Source organism: Daktulosphaira vitifoliae, unplaced genomic scaffold, assembly GCF_025091365.1.
Source record: "Daktulosphaira vitifoliae isolate Bord-2020 unplaced genomic scaffold, ASM2509136v1 Scaffold_2, whole genome shotgun sequence".
NCBI lineage: Eukaryota > Metazoa > Arthropoda > Insecta > Hemiptera > Phylloxeridae > Daktulosphaira > Daktulosphaira vitifoliae.
Window position 1 is genome coordinate 40,473,053 of NW_026099573.1, and position 16,033 is coordinate 40,489,085.

Here is a 16,033-nt window from a genome sequence, read left to right on the forward strand (position 1 = left end):
ATTTTGCTATATTTTTAGAGTGACCGGAAAATACAATACTCAAAAGAACATTTTTTTCTTAAATTCATCTTAAAAATTGAATTAGACAAACTAATTTTAGTGTTAAAATGAATTATTCATATTAACACAATAGTAAAATTCTAAGAAAATATATGCACACGTTATCTAAAAATAACGCGATATGACAGTAACAAACACAGTATAATCAAAGTGCACGTGTTTTAAATCAAGTAATAAATTTAACATCGCCAATGACATTTGGTTGATATTATTTTATATTTATTTTTGTAAATACTTTAACTATGTATATCTATTATGATGTCTTCAGGCGTCTTGGTACCGACCTTTTTTCAGGGGTCTAATATAGGCAATTTTTCGGTATTTCATGTTACGCAGTGTCGTTGTGTGAGAAATAAATGATTATTAACGTGAGTGTCCATTATTGGGAGTATTTTCGTAGTGTTATAGTCGATAACAAAACCGGTTGTGTACCTGCCTTACTTTTTGATGAAATACAATTATATTGATAACGACGCACGCTTATTTTATGTAGTATAAAATCTAGTTTGGCACCAACCTCACTGTAAATACTAATAGACGCGTCATGATTTCGTATTTAGTTTAAGTTATTACTCTTAAAAATCGAAAAAGCCTAACCAGCTTTTTCCATACAAACAATTAAAATCATTAATTTCTAATATTCTTCAAGTATTTATTGTCGAAATAAATTTGATATGATAAAAGTATTCAACTACAAAAGAAAATAATTTTACTTAGTAATTTATTAATTTTTTAACTCTATTTTTGTGTGCTACTACCAGTTTATAATATTCAAAAAATTTTTGTAACATGTTGCTATATAAATCATAAATTTAAAAAAAAATGATTTTTAGTTTCACCTGAATTTAACGATGGATTTTTACAATTATAATCAAATTTTATAATACACTCAATTGAGTAAATCTTTTTAACAACTTATTTTTTATTGGTTTTTTTTGATATACAATCATTAAAATTAATTAAATTCTGAATATTTCCCTTGTAGAATCTTTTTAAACACCAAAAGTTAATTAGAAATGATTTTTATTTAAGTGATCTATTACGATAAAAATGTTTAAAAAAATCGAACTTTTCTGATAAATGTACTGTAAATAGTAATTATAAAATTTCCTGATTGCATATTAATCTTAACATTTTCATTTTTTTCTATTTAATAATGTCAATTTCAAACTTGCAAGTTGAGCTAAAAGTTATGGTAATAAATTCATTTTTTTTTTATTAAAAATTTCACTTTACAGCACAAAAAAAAGTAGGTTCAAAATGATTACTTTTAACATATTAAAAATCAAAATCAATAATAATTTGAAAACAATTAATTTTAAAAATTATATAATATATAATAAAAAGAATTACTAAGCTGGGTATAATTACGGAAATAGAAGTTGATATTGCTTTTGTAATTATCCATTAATTTCTTAGAATTGAACACTATCTACAGAGTTACAAGATATATTTATAAGATATTATATTTTACTAATTTTTTTTTTAATGAACTTTTGTCTAATTATATATTACACAATAAATTAATAACTCCAATAAAATCGCGGACCCGGGGACATTTCGCCGAGGACGTTTCGACGCCAGACTTGATATATAAATTTATTATTAACGCCTTTTCGAAAAATTATAATTATTTTAGCCTAATCCTTCATTGCACAAGTCCTTAAAATCCAGTATAATGATAAAAAAATTAATTATTTATATAATGATGTCACAAATTATTTAACTTTAATTTGTACTTAATTTAATTATTATAATTAAATGTTATCATAATTATAATATTCATTGTTATTCTTTCATTTTAACAATTGATTCTATTGAAATAACTATATTTTCAAGCATACTAATGCTCTTATTTATATGTATAGATAATAACAATGTGGTATAATTATTAATTATTAATGTATATACTTAACATCGTATCATAAATTAGCAAACCCAGTTTTTGCAAATTTTGTATATTTTTAATGAACAAAGTATAAAATACTCAAAATATTCTGTATTCTCTTGGATAGCTATTTAATAATTTTAGAAATTAAATTAAAACAACTTGAGTCAATGTTATATATTGTTATTTAAAAAAAAATTGACACTTTTAAAATAAACTATTCGAGCAATTTAAATGGTACATATGAGTATCGATACGTATGGATGCGAATAACAAGATACTTTATTATTTTGTATTATTATTTATTGTGTATAAGATATTTTGTTTAACAATAAATCAAAGTTTTAGAATGGTTAATTAGGGTAATTTTTGTTTTAAGAATACAACATATTAATTACTTTAATTTATTCTTATAATAGTTGTAATCGTATATTTTAAAACGAACTTTATTAGGCTATACAGTAGTATTTTGAATATTTTAAATACAAAATAATACTATTTTTCAAGATAGAAGTGCGATATCCGTAAATTAATTTATTAAGTACAAATTATTTTAATATCGATAAAAAGTTTAGTTGACGAATGAATAAATTATACCATTTCTAAACATATAGTAAATTAATAAAAAAGGAGTGCACTCATTAACCATGTAAACCGGATTGGACCGGTAGCAACTGACTAGTGGTACTCAGGCACGTTACCCCAAAATTTGGATAGCTTATTACTCGGTGGCTATTGGTCGTAGAGTCACCGAATTTGCGGTGGCAATTTTAGTTTTAAGTCCCTTAAGTAGTACGCTATCACTAGAAGAGTGCAAAATTTCTTCCCAGGGATTTTGTTCATTTTTGAATCCTTCAGAAACTAAGTACACCTCAGAAATACTACAGGAAACGGATCCCACGACCTACCTAACATATTATCTTTTTTCATTATTTCAATAACTTATTTAAATTGAATATTGATAATATTATATATATACACACACAAGTAATTATTTTTTTTAAATGTTCAAAGCCATATTTATTATGTTTTATTTATTTGATTATTGTAATAATAAAAAACAATAAAAAAATATAACTTTAGTAATATGATTAAGTAGTGATACAAGTTTCAAGTACATTTAAAGCAATACATTTTATTTAAATTAAAAAAATATAGTATACATTTTTACTCAAATACTCATTATTTAAATGATTTTTATTAAAAAACTTGTCTATGATCATACATAGACAATATTATCTATGCATTGTATATTATATCATAATATATTGTTGACTCGGTGAGTAATTTCACTTACGATTTTGAATACTCAGTTTATAGCATCATATTGTGTAGAAATATATATTTTTCTCCATTCTTAGTAGGTGTTAAGTGGATACCTTACACTAAATATTAATAATAAAAATTGATCACTTATGGAAAATATTATTTAAAATTAAAACTATATTAAAAATATTTAACTCCAAAAGCCACAAAAAAATTATTAAAAAATTGCGAATATGTATTCGGAAAATGTTACCATTATCAACACTTAACAAATACTTATTTTGTTTAATTCTGAATGGTGTCAAAGCCAAANTTTTAAAAAGTATTTTAAATAATATTCAAATATTTAAAAAAAAATGTATTTAAAATACTATTTGAATACTTTTCATACAAAAGTATTTGAGTAATACTCAATTACTTTACAAAAGTATTTCAAATACTAAGAATACAATTAAAAAATAATAATAATGTTTTTATTTTAACTAAGAGCAAAAGGTTCCACCTAAATAATTACCAAGAGGGTAATTTGAGTCAAATATTGAGTACTCTTAAATTAAGAGAACTCATTTATTATTTTCGATATATTTTGTTAGAGGTAAATTAAATTAATTATTGGAGACTAATCAGTGAAAAAAATAAATATTAGTACATGTGTAAAAACCTGTAAAGTATGTCTTATTGACAATTGAGTAAATTATTTGAACCTGCAATAGGCTATTGTAGGTTCAACTGATGTATTAAAAATAGATGTATACATAATAGCATTTATATAAGCACAATAATTATGTTATACTATAATGTAACATATAAAATAACAGAGAATTATTCTCAATATTCATTTTGACTGAGTTTAATTTGCTTGCTGTGTTACAGTTAGCAAATTAGAAAAAAAAGTATTTTAATAGTACTGAATATTAAACAGTATTAAATACTAAATAATTGTATTTAAAATACTACTCAGATACTTTTTATTAAATGTATTTAAAAATACTATTCAATACCAATGAAAGTATTTGAATACTTTTATTCAAATACATTTACTCAAATGCTTTACGCCTTTGGATATACATTTTTAAATATACAACTATATAACAGTTATAAAATATATTTAAGAGTCTCGTAAATTTTACCAGTACCCAAAACTCTTTTAATAGTTGGAGTTAAGTCAGGTAAATTATTTTGAATTCTGAATCATTTAAATTTTGAAAATGAATATTTATATAAATTATATAATTTTATATAAAATATATAATTTATATAATTTCAATACAACATATAAATGTGACACAAGTTTAAGTTCATATAAAACTAAAATACTTAATGAATTATGAAATTAAAGGTATGCATCTATTCATATATTTATAATAATAACCTACTGAAATATTTATAACAAAAGATGAAACACATTCAATTAGCGATGATTTCCCAGACTTTTTGTTTGTTTTCATTTGAGATTTACTTAGTACTAGATATGAAATCAGTAGAAGTTTCAATGCGTTGCTTGTTCTAGTATCTAAATAAAAATTAATTTAAATATGATATGTATCAAAAATTAAAATAGTAATAACAACTAAAATATACAACTAATAATTTAAAATAGATTTTGGAGATTCATACATTTAAATTTTACATGTTAAAATAGATGAACTACAGTGACTCACTTATCATGCACTACTTAATTAAACAAAAAATAAAAATATTAATTTCTTTTAGTTCAAAATCTAAAAGTTATTATTAATCATTAAACAAAGTAATTTTCTTAATTAAATTATACCCTGTAAAATAACATATTTTATGAATTAATTTTTGTAAGGAAATATACTAATGAACATATAGATTAAACAAAATATAAATGAAAATATAATTGAAATTAATGGATTAATACTTAGCAGAGCTGTGAACTATATTTATCATTTATATATGAGTATTTCAAATACACTAAGTCTGAGGATTATTTATAATAAGTTAATAAAATGACATAAAATTTTTTTTATAAAGACTAGTTTAATCCCAGGACTTATAATTATGTCTCTGGTTAAATTACAATATTATCTTTTAAAATAAAGGTGCATACAATTCACAGGATAGATAATTAATAATTATACAATAATAACTTACATTCAGTTGTATAGTATCAAGTTGTTTTAATAAGTCATTAGCATAATTTTCTTTCACTAAATTTCTATGTAAGCTCAATAAGTTATTTGAAAACAAAGTCCACTTTAATAAAGTTTAGCCAATTNTAGATTATTCGGTAGTGATAAAGATTGCAACGTGCGACGGATGTGGTCGTGCCCTACTGTATCGAAAGCTTTGGCTAAGTCTAACATTACTATACAACAATTGTCCTTCTTTTCTCTAGCCACTCTTAAGCAGCCCTCAACGAGTGATGCGTTTATATGTGCTCCTGGCATTCCACAAATAAATCCTCTCTGCACTTGACTACATTTTACTCGTGCTCTCAAAGCCTGGTCTAGACTTCTTTCTATGATTCTACGAATTACGCTGAAAATCGTTATTGGCCTCCAGTTGCATAAATTTTGTTCGTCCCCCTTTTCCTTGAATATAAGAATAGTACGCCCTGTTCGGATATTAACTGTTTTATATCATTTAAACTATTTATAATTTAAACTATTTATAATTTAAACTATTAAACCTCGAATTTCAGCCATTCTTATTTCCAGTGTTTTTTAATCTCATCAAAGTTAGAAGAAACCCAGTTGTGCTTAACCAAACTTTACTGATTCAGCTTCATCTATTTTAATATTTATATTAAATAAATAAATGAATTGGATGTATTAGCATGAATATAAAACATAAATATTTGATAATATTACTACCAGAGAATGTTAAAATTGGTAATGTTTCAGAGTTTTTATTTTTTCGTTTACTTTCAATAGCACCTATGCTCCAAAACTGGCGTACACAGTTTTGTCAATGTTTCACTAATTTTTCTTTACATGGAATTATTTTGATTTGATAGTATAAAATATACTTTCTATAAAATAAAAATAGTAATATTAAAACTCATTTTTAATTTTTATGTTCAAAAGCATGTATAATCCTGTTTTTTTTTATTATTATATATTATTAATAGTATTAAATTCAAATTTCAGTTCCTCTAAAACAAATATTTAATATAACATAAGTTTAATAAATAGAAATNTCTAAAACAAATATTTAATATAACATAAGTTTAATAAATAGAAATATTAAATTAGTATAAAATTAAAGGTCTATGATTATTTTATATAAGAACTATAAGTTTTCATGCATGTTAACAATTTTAACTTACACCCATACATATTTAATTTATAATAAATATTTAAAATAACATAGTGTATATTACCGAGCTTTGTCTTTAAATAAATAATTTATTAAGTCTCGTAAGTGTATTTTGAGCATCATTAGATAAATGTTCATGGTTTACTTTTGCATCAGTCAAAATAAAACGACCATCATTAGTTGAATACATCAAGCTCATAATAGACTAAAAGTAATACATATTATTTTATAATTTGTCATACTTAAAGAATAAAATTTTATTAGTATATTATCTGCAAAGTCCATTCTATTAGTTTATATGTTCCATACTTGAAATTTGATTCAGTTAGAGATGAGTATGAAGAAAATTTATTAGAATTAGTTTGCACATTTACACTATCATCACTTTTATTACTATTTAAAACACTTCCTACATTGATAATTCCATCCAAATTTTTATACTCTGTCATATGACAGCTATAATTATTTAAAAATCACCTATTTAGAATAAAAGTATAACAGCCAAAAAAACTAAAAGCAATAGTTTTTTGTGAAAAAGTTGTCATTTTAAATCCCCCTCTGTGGGCTGGTAAAGGGTTAAATTTATGAAAAAAATATACCAAATGATAGGCAAAAATATCAATAAAATATAAAATATAAAAAATATAAAAAAAAATGTTATATTGATATGTTCATTTTTGAAAAAGTTATGGCAGCTTTTAGTAAAAAAAATTTCAAAAATTAGCAATTTTTAAATTTTGTAATTTTTTTGGAGGTTTTCTCCATTTACAGGGAACAAAGGAATTTTTTTCAATTTTTGAGGATAATGTCTTCGACTAGATACGATTTGTGATCTTTTGACGTATCGTTGAAAGAAATCCATTCGGTGAGAGCTGAGAAAAAGTAGTAACAGACACAAAAAAAAAAGAAAAACACCTCATAGTAAAACCAATACCTTCTTAGCTTCGCATGAAAGCTAAAATTAACTTGAAATTGGCCTTCTCGAGGTCTTTTTAAATTTAGGGGGTGAACCCAATGTCTACGAATACTTGTTTTTTTATACAACGAAGATACATGGCGTATACAACGCATGCAACTTCTACATCATCTAATGTATCCATACTTACTTTAACTTATTTTATACTTTAAAAAATAAAAAAATTACCAGAGCAAATGCTACCACGAGGAATTTGGAATCTGTTATGATTATACTGTAGCTTTTGGCGGGCTAATTTTCTTTGTAAAAACGCGTCAAAACGCTTGTAGTATGCACATGAACTAGAGATGTGTCGTTCGCGAACGAACGGATCGCATTGAACGGGTCAAAATAGTGAACCAAATGATTCAGATCGCCGAACCGTAGTGATCCGGATCCCCCAAAAACTAATTTTTTCCCGTATAAATCACACTGAACCGATTTGATCGCTTACCAAATATCAATGATAACATGATAACATATTCATATGTCATTTGTTTATACGACACATCCCTAATCCGAATCGCGAATCGAGAACCGCAAAAGAATCAAAACTATACTGAATGTTCCATTCAATTGACTCAAAATATCTTTTAGATCGCAAACGGGTCTTTGAGCCGGATCTTCTAGTTGACCTGATTCGAATGAATCGGATCACTTAGGTGAACCATAATTCCCATCTCTAACATGAACGGCGTTCGCGTTCAAAACGCGTACGCGCGCGATTAAACGCCTAGTTTGTAAGCCTCTTAAAAATCATAGTGTAACTCTTTGGTAAAAATGAATACAAAAAAATTCAAATTTAAGCCCTATCACCCGTCAATAATAACAATGTTTTTATAAATTCAGATAAGCGATTGCTACTAAATGATATCACGGTGCTTCGATAACTAACAAGTATAAAATAACTAGTGTTGATTGTCGTCGAGGGAGCAGTTGAAAGGTGAGGGTAATCAGTTACCGCTGCTTAACAGGAAATTTGTCATGTTAGAAATGCCACTACAATGGACACATGTGTATAGACAAAAATAAATTATTTTGCATAACTGTTTCGTGTGGGAAAACTTTTATCAAATTGTATTGTCACCAAAATTTTCGATTTTTCATAGACAATTGTCTCCTTTATTATTTGGTAAAAATTTTGGGTCACTAGCATCAATACAGATCAAATAAAGTTTTCCTTTCCTAAACATGTTTAAAATCGTTTTATTTTCTGTATGGCATCATCTTAATTAATAGTTCGGATAAATGTTTTGCAATAGCATTTTTTTTGTCAGATTTATGGTTTATTTATTCCTTGTTAATGGAGGAAACCTTAAAACTTAAAACTACCATAACTACTTTAAAAATAACCAAATCAATATCATTTTTTTTTTATAGATGCCATATATATAAATGAAAAACTTAAAAGTATTTAACCACTTATAATTTGAGAGATCAATAGTACTTAATAAAGCCAAAAAAATGAGTCTCAAAATTATTGTTACTTTAGAAGAAATTTAGTGGTCAATGAAAAATTAACTGTGAAAATCTAATTAAATAACATATTAAACATAAGTTTAGTATAATGCTAAACATATGTATTCACGCCATTTTTATTTAACAATTTTATACATTTATTAAGTTCACAAATTTAAAAAAAAATAATTTTTATTTTTAAATTTAAATTGAAAAGTTATTGCAGTGCATAAAAATTAAATTATTAAAAATTATAGGGGGCAATTATATACTTAATCTTAAATAAAAAGTAAGAAGAAAATTAAAAACATCCATGAATTATAACAATTTCAATAAAAAATAGGATAAAAAAAAACTATAATGTAGAAAAAATGGTGCTTGAATAATGTGTAACAAATATTGTTTAATCCGATGATATAATGAACAGCATATAATTTATTAATACAATTTATTTACAGTTTTGATGTGCAATAAATAAGAAATAAAAAAATAACTCAACTAGACGGTCTATTAATAGCAGTAATTCAATTCCTTTTAAAAAATGTTTTATGCAACACTTTACATAATGTACAATTCGATTTGAAGGTGACTTAGTCCCTTTAGTTGCAACAATGATTTGCAAAGATATTAAAACGTTTAGAGGTTGAATTTTTTTTTTTCGAATGCCATTCGTGAATCACAAAAATGTGTGCCACGTAGCAAGTTTCCTTAAAACCCTCAGTCAGATATACTCTATAAACAGAATCGTTTTTTGGGGTTGCTCTGAGAGACAATAAGCTCCCATAAATTTATAGAGACGACTTTTAATAGTAAAGAATAAAACCTACAAAATTTGTAAGTAGGGTTTAATATTTAATACTTTCAACATAAGGTCGAGAAACGAAGGGTATCGTATGACGCTTTTATGTTAGCAGGCAGGATGTGCTGTTATAACTGATTGATTTTAATAAATACTGAATTTGTCATCTTACTCCATCTTAGCTTTCATATAAAATATTAAAAGGGGGTCAACTCTTTAATATAAATTTTTTTTAAATAATATTGCTATATACTATTTCAACTTTTAGGGTTTTTTTGTAAAAGAAAAATTTATTAAATTAAATAAGCATTAGAATAATATTATTTCTTTTACTAAAATTAAAAATTACTTTTTTTTAAGAATCTTGGAAATTAAGATTTCAAGAAAGCGAGTGTCTTATTCTTAACCGATAATTATGTAGTAAGTATAGTTAAGCAAATATAACATTTGTACTAATTTACCACAAATTAAATAAAAAAACAAATTAATTATCGCATATGAGTACACATGGAAATAATAAAATATTATATAACAGTATTTAAGTTATAATAGTTCATTCTATTTGTGGCGGTTGCATTATTGACTGACAGTGTTATTCCACTTATCAACTTTAAAATGTATAAACCCAACCCCACCCAACCGGGTCATAGTGTTTCAGTGTTTTGTTGTATATATATATATATTTAGTTAATACTGAGTAATATTCTACTAAAGGCGTTTGATGTGAGTATTGGTTTCATTGGGAAATAACCTACCGTTATAATAAGAATTGGTCTCAGTGGAAAATTGGAGAATTAACAATCAAATGAATCCACCTTGTTTAAAACAAAATATAGCATTAACTGTTTCTATTTCTTCCAAGTAACAGATTGTTAACCTCTTCGAAGTATCTTCTAGAATCACAGAAATCTCATCTGCTTTGAGTAAGTACATTATTGCTGTTAATAATAAATTTATCTAATATGATTATTTATGACTACTTTAAAAATATAAATGTTTTTTTCCAAACGTGTGCTTACAATATTTGATATTTAATTTTAATAATTTCTTTTATTAATGTCTCCGATATTGAGTTAGTGTTAGTAAAAAAAATAGTTGTTTTCAGTAGTATATTTTTAAAACTCATATATAATGTGTGAAGTACAATAACATATTTGAACTCTTGTATTTTTAATTTTACTTTTATATTCTCACTTAAATAATTTGAAGTATTTTATTTATAATATAATAGCTTGAATACAGCTTCTTCATAATATTTAATTATAAATACGGTCTCAATACTTGTTAGGTTTTCCCGTGATATTTATTCTTTGAAATTTTTTTTTTTACTTAAAATTAATCAACGAATGTAAGTAAACGTTACACATTAAAATAATTTAATGATTCAGAATTTGTCATTTATAAATTTTTAAGGATAAATTCGATGTCCATAGGGTCAATGAATTTCATCAAATTATTCTGTTCAATTTGATTAATACAAGTAGTAGTTTTTCTAACAATAATTTTTTGATGATTGTTATTGTATTTCAATAATATCTTGTAGTTAAAATTTTTCTCAGTTCTTTTAAGAAAAAATTATTGATAGTATTTTTCGTCGTAATACTGTGTATATAAAATCTGTATTTTAATAATATAGTCAAAATTACAGTAAAATACGAAATTTAAATGGGCAATACTTATTTATTTTATTATTAATTTAATGTTTTATGGTTTGCTTAAATAAATTAAAGGTATAAATCTATTTTACGGGACACCCTTTTTTTTTCAAAATTTTGTTTTTCAAACGTTTGTTTTTTTATGCAGATTAAGAATATGTAAAATATTTTGAGCGGAAGCGTGTGGTTCAAAAGTTATAGTGCTTTAAAGTTGCGATTGTAGTAAAATAATATAGGTTATAAATAATTATTTTAAAAATTATTTTTAACTTTTTAGTTCGATGTGATTTAAAAGCGTGTTTTTTTAGTTTTTTAAACTATATTTTTTACTTTTTAGTTTCATGTTATGATAGTAGTTACTATTAATATCATGGTTGTTACGGGTAACGGGAAATCAGGGTTCGATTCCGGGGAGGGAGTCTGAGAAACGGCTACCATGCTACATTCAAGGAAAGCAGCAGTCGCGTTAATTACTCACTCCTGGAACGTGGAGGTAGTGACGAAAAATGACGATACGGAAATCATCCCTCGTAATCGGAATGAATACTTTATATCTCTTAATTAGAATAAGCGTTTTGATATATAAATTTTAATAGTAATTAGAATATATATATATATATATATATACAAGTAAAGCAACTTAAGTACGTAAACGCATCATGCACTAGGTATAGCCGTGTTTGTGGGCGGGCGAGTCGGACTAACGTTATACCTGAGGTATAAACGGCGGTAGGAATATATGAATATATATACGTAAGGCGCATTAGACGCGGGCGTTATTGGTCAGTCAAAATAAAAATTTGTGTATATATATATAATATTGATGACAAGCACGCGTGTACGGGTACGATAACTAAAAATAAATTTTTATAGGAATAGTGTGCCGTCGTGTGGGGAGGGGTGAATGCGTTATGACAGTCTAGTCTCAAGGCCATAGACGACGGGATACGCGATAACGCGTGGCGTTTGGAGAGTTACAAACATACATACATACAGGTGAAACTAATATAAGCGTGTTAAAATCGATAACTTTTCTTTAGTTATTTCGTTTTTCTAGTTTTAAATTTTTTACCAACTTGAGAAGCATTTTTATAAATATAATATAATATTAGTGAAACATTGATACAGCGGTAAAAAGATGGTAAGTTTCAAGCAGAAGGTTTCAACGGGTGGTCGTTTCATAAAACTAGCAAGCGTCGTAATCTGTTATCTTTATAACAAAACATAGTGTGTATGTATATACAATATTTTATAAATAAATAAGGTATAATGGGAATTACTATACGCCTTGAGGAGTGAGGTATGGTGATTCAATTGTGTATGATTTGTGGCGACCGGTTTTTCTTAGTTGCCCTGCCTGTAGTGTATTTACGGCCGCCGGGACCGATCTCATTTTGATTCAAAATGAGATCGGTTGGGTTCAAAATTTTCAAAATTAAACTGTTCAAAATTGTTTAACAGTTTATAGTAATGCGTCACAGGCGCTGCCGTCAAGTTTATAACGTTTCGTGCGCGTTTGTTTAAAAAATGTTGGACTTATACATAAGACTATTATAATTATTAAAAGTTTATTAAAAAAAATTCTGATAATTAGTATTAGTCTCATCATCAGTTATATTGTTTTCGTCCTCCTCTTCTACTACCTCCAGTTCAACTTCATCAAAGTCTATTTACGGATTGTTTGGATTGTACAGTTCGCCGGCATTTTTAAAAAATTCTACAGTGGGATCAACATTGTGTTGTCGAAATTTTTTTAAAAACGTGTACTTGGTCAAGTAGCCACCATAGAATTCTTTTTTTTGCCTGTAATTGGGCAATGCCACTTTAGCGTGGCGCCAAGTACATTCAACTAGTTCAGGGAGTAATAAGGATAGACCGTATTACTGTTGTGCAAAGTCGCGCTCAAACTAATTAAGATGCAAATATTTTAAATGGTATCAAGTTGAATACTAAAATTTCAATATCAATTGGAATTAAATTTTTTTATTATTTCTAACAAGTTTTATTTAGTATATTTTATTTAGTAAATGCACAATAACTTTACCTATCATTTGGTATAATGATTTTATAAATGTAACCTTTTACTTGCTCAAAGGGAGGATTCAAAATGACGTTTTCACAAAAAATTATTTTTTTCAAGCTCACTTTTGAAAGTGTTCGAAAAGTATGACACTTTTATATATGTATTAAATTATAACTAATAAAATATACTTTATCATGAAAAAAAAAAATTTCGGATTTTATTTTATCTTCATGGTGAAAACAAATATCAAAGTTAATAAAAAAAATACGATTTTTTTAAAAATATTCTTTTTTATATTTTTAACTTTATAATACTATAACTTTTTGAAAAATGTATGGATCATTATATTTTTTTTAGTTCTGTTTAAGCCTATACAATAAATCTAGCTATTGTTGTTTTTTTATCTTATCGTTGTTCGGCGGCTGCATAGTTGTCCGGTTTTAAAATCGATCAGTTTACGTTTGTAAAGCGCACCGCTCGCGTACATATAAAATTTTTTTTTCAATCGTAATATCAAATTCTAAATAAGGGTTCCCATCTAAGAAAACTCAAGTTAATGTATTTTTAATTTGAAAGGATGAAAAATATCATGTTTTTACTACATATAATCGTAGAGTATTTTGAATCAAACAATATTTTCCTTATCAAAAATTAAATATTTTCCATTGTTAGCGAAAAAAATGAGTGTTTTAACCTTAATTAATAACTCTGTATACATGGTGATCAGTTTATCATAAACCACTTGATTACTCGCCATATAAATAAAATATTGAAAAAATGAAGTTTGATTTCTTTTAGTTACTTATAATTCTCGATTTATTTTGAGATATTTATACTAAAAAAAAATTAAATAAAAATCTTGAAGGTAGTTTTTTGAATAATTGTGAGTTATATTTTAACTAGGTATAATTTGGAATCTTTTGATGTATTATAAAAAAATATTGGTCCAATAAGAACTAATATTAAATCGTAATTCTTTAGCGACTGTAAGCGTTTTCATTAAAGACGTTGTGACTTCAAAATCTCACCGCAAAACCGCGATAGCTTACACGAATAATTTCTACGGTGTCTAGGTAGAGCTTTCAAATAAAAGAAATTTATTGAAATCTGAGCATGCCAAGTACCTTCACTAAAAACACGGATTTGTCGTAACTTTATTAGATCAGTAAGGAAATTTGTATACACCTCGATATTATCGATAGACAGAATTGATGATTGCAAAATCAAATAATGTTTTACTGTGACATATAAATAAATATTTCTATTTTTTGGAGAATTGAAACTGTCGCTATAATGGGACATTAAGATAACGCCACGGTCTCTGACGACAACTCGCTGCTTGTGGTACGATATTTGTCCACTCAACTAAAAAGCACAGTTTTTTACATTTATTCTTCATTTTTATGTTTGACTTATAATTGATCTAATCCTTTTAGATTTCATCTTAGAGTTTTGAAATTTCGGGAAGGCGATGAATGTAACATTTTGAAATGTTTGTAATGGGCTTTTTAAGATATCACTATTCATAAATAAACTGTTAAAGTTAAAAAAAAAAAAAAAACTTTTATCTTTACAAAAATGTTACGGCTAGAATATAAATCTTAAGAAAAAAAGCCCATTACAAACATTTCAAAATATTGTTTTTTAAATATCCTCAAAATTTTCAATTTCTACGATCACTTTAGACCGTGTAATAAAGATTATACTTTTGATAGTTTTTAAGCCTAAAATTACCGCGGTGTGGCGTCCTCTTAATGTTTATCCTAGTTTAATGAATGAATTTTTTGTTTTAAAAAATAAGTGTAATAAATATAGTTTAAAAAAACTAAAAAAACACGCTTTTAAACTATATTTATTTTTCACTTTTTAGTTTTATGTTATGATAGTAGTTACTATCAATATCATGGTTGTAACGGGTAATCAGGGTTCGATTCCGGGGAGGGAGTCTGAGAAACTGCTTCCACATCCAAGGAAAGCAGCAGGCGCGTNCTGCTTCCACATCCAAGGAAAGCAGCAGGCGCGTAAATTACCCGTAAATTACGGAACATGGAGGTAGTGACGAAAAATGACGATACTGGATTCATCCTTTGTAATCGGAATGAATGAGTTCTATATCTCTAAATAAGAATAAATCGTGTTAATATTTAAATTTTAATAGTAATTAGAATGTATATATATACATATATATACAAGTTACTTAAGTACGTTAACGTATCATGCACTAGGTATAGCCGTGTTTTGTGGTCGGGCGGGTCGGACTAACGTTAAACCTGAGGTATAAACGGCGGTAGGAATATATACGTAAGCCGTATGGTACGCGGATGGTATTGGTCAGTCAAAATAAAAATTTGTTTATATATATATAATATTGATGACAAGCACTCGTGTACGGGTACGATAACCAAAAATAAATTTATACAGGAATATTACTGCCGGTGTGTAATGAGCGAGGCGTGGGGTGGGGTGAATGCGTTATGACAGTCTAGTCTAGACGACGGAATATGCGATAACGCGTGGCGTTTGGAGAGTTACATACATACATACAGGTTACAGGATAATACAGGATAATGGTAACATTGTTCCCGAAATAAATATCGTCGATATTTTAGATATTTTTATGGCTTTTTGAGTTAACATTTTTAAT

At 26.4% G+C, this 16,033-nt stretch overlaps 2 long non-coding RNA genes across 2 annotated transcripts; both read right to left on the bottom strand.

Annotated features, from left to right (window-relative positions):
* Window positions 1-3,052: 3,052 nt before the first annotated feature.
* Window positions 3,053-5,455, bottom strand: LOC126899627 (uncharacterized). The gene is made up of 3 exons (XR_007702645.1): window positions 5,333-5,455; window positions 4,591-4,727; window positions 3,053-3,333 (listed from the first exon to the last, which is right to left on the bottom strand). It is a non-coding gene; the product is annotated as an uncharacterized LOC126899627 (long non-coding RNA).
* Window positions 5,456-5,463: 8 nt separating this feature from the next.
* Window positions 5,464-8,710, bottom strand: LOC126899631 (uncharacterized). The gene is made up of 4 exons (XR_007702649.1): window positions 7,644-8,710; window positions 6,564-6,704; window positions 6,055-6,212; window positions 5,464-5,969 (listed from the first exon to the last, which is right to left on the bottom strand). It is a non-coding gene; the product is annotated as an uncharacterized LOC126899631 (long non-coding RNA).
* Window positions 8,711-16,033: the final 7,323 nt, after the last annotated feature.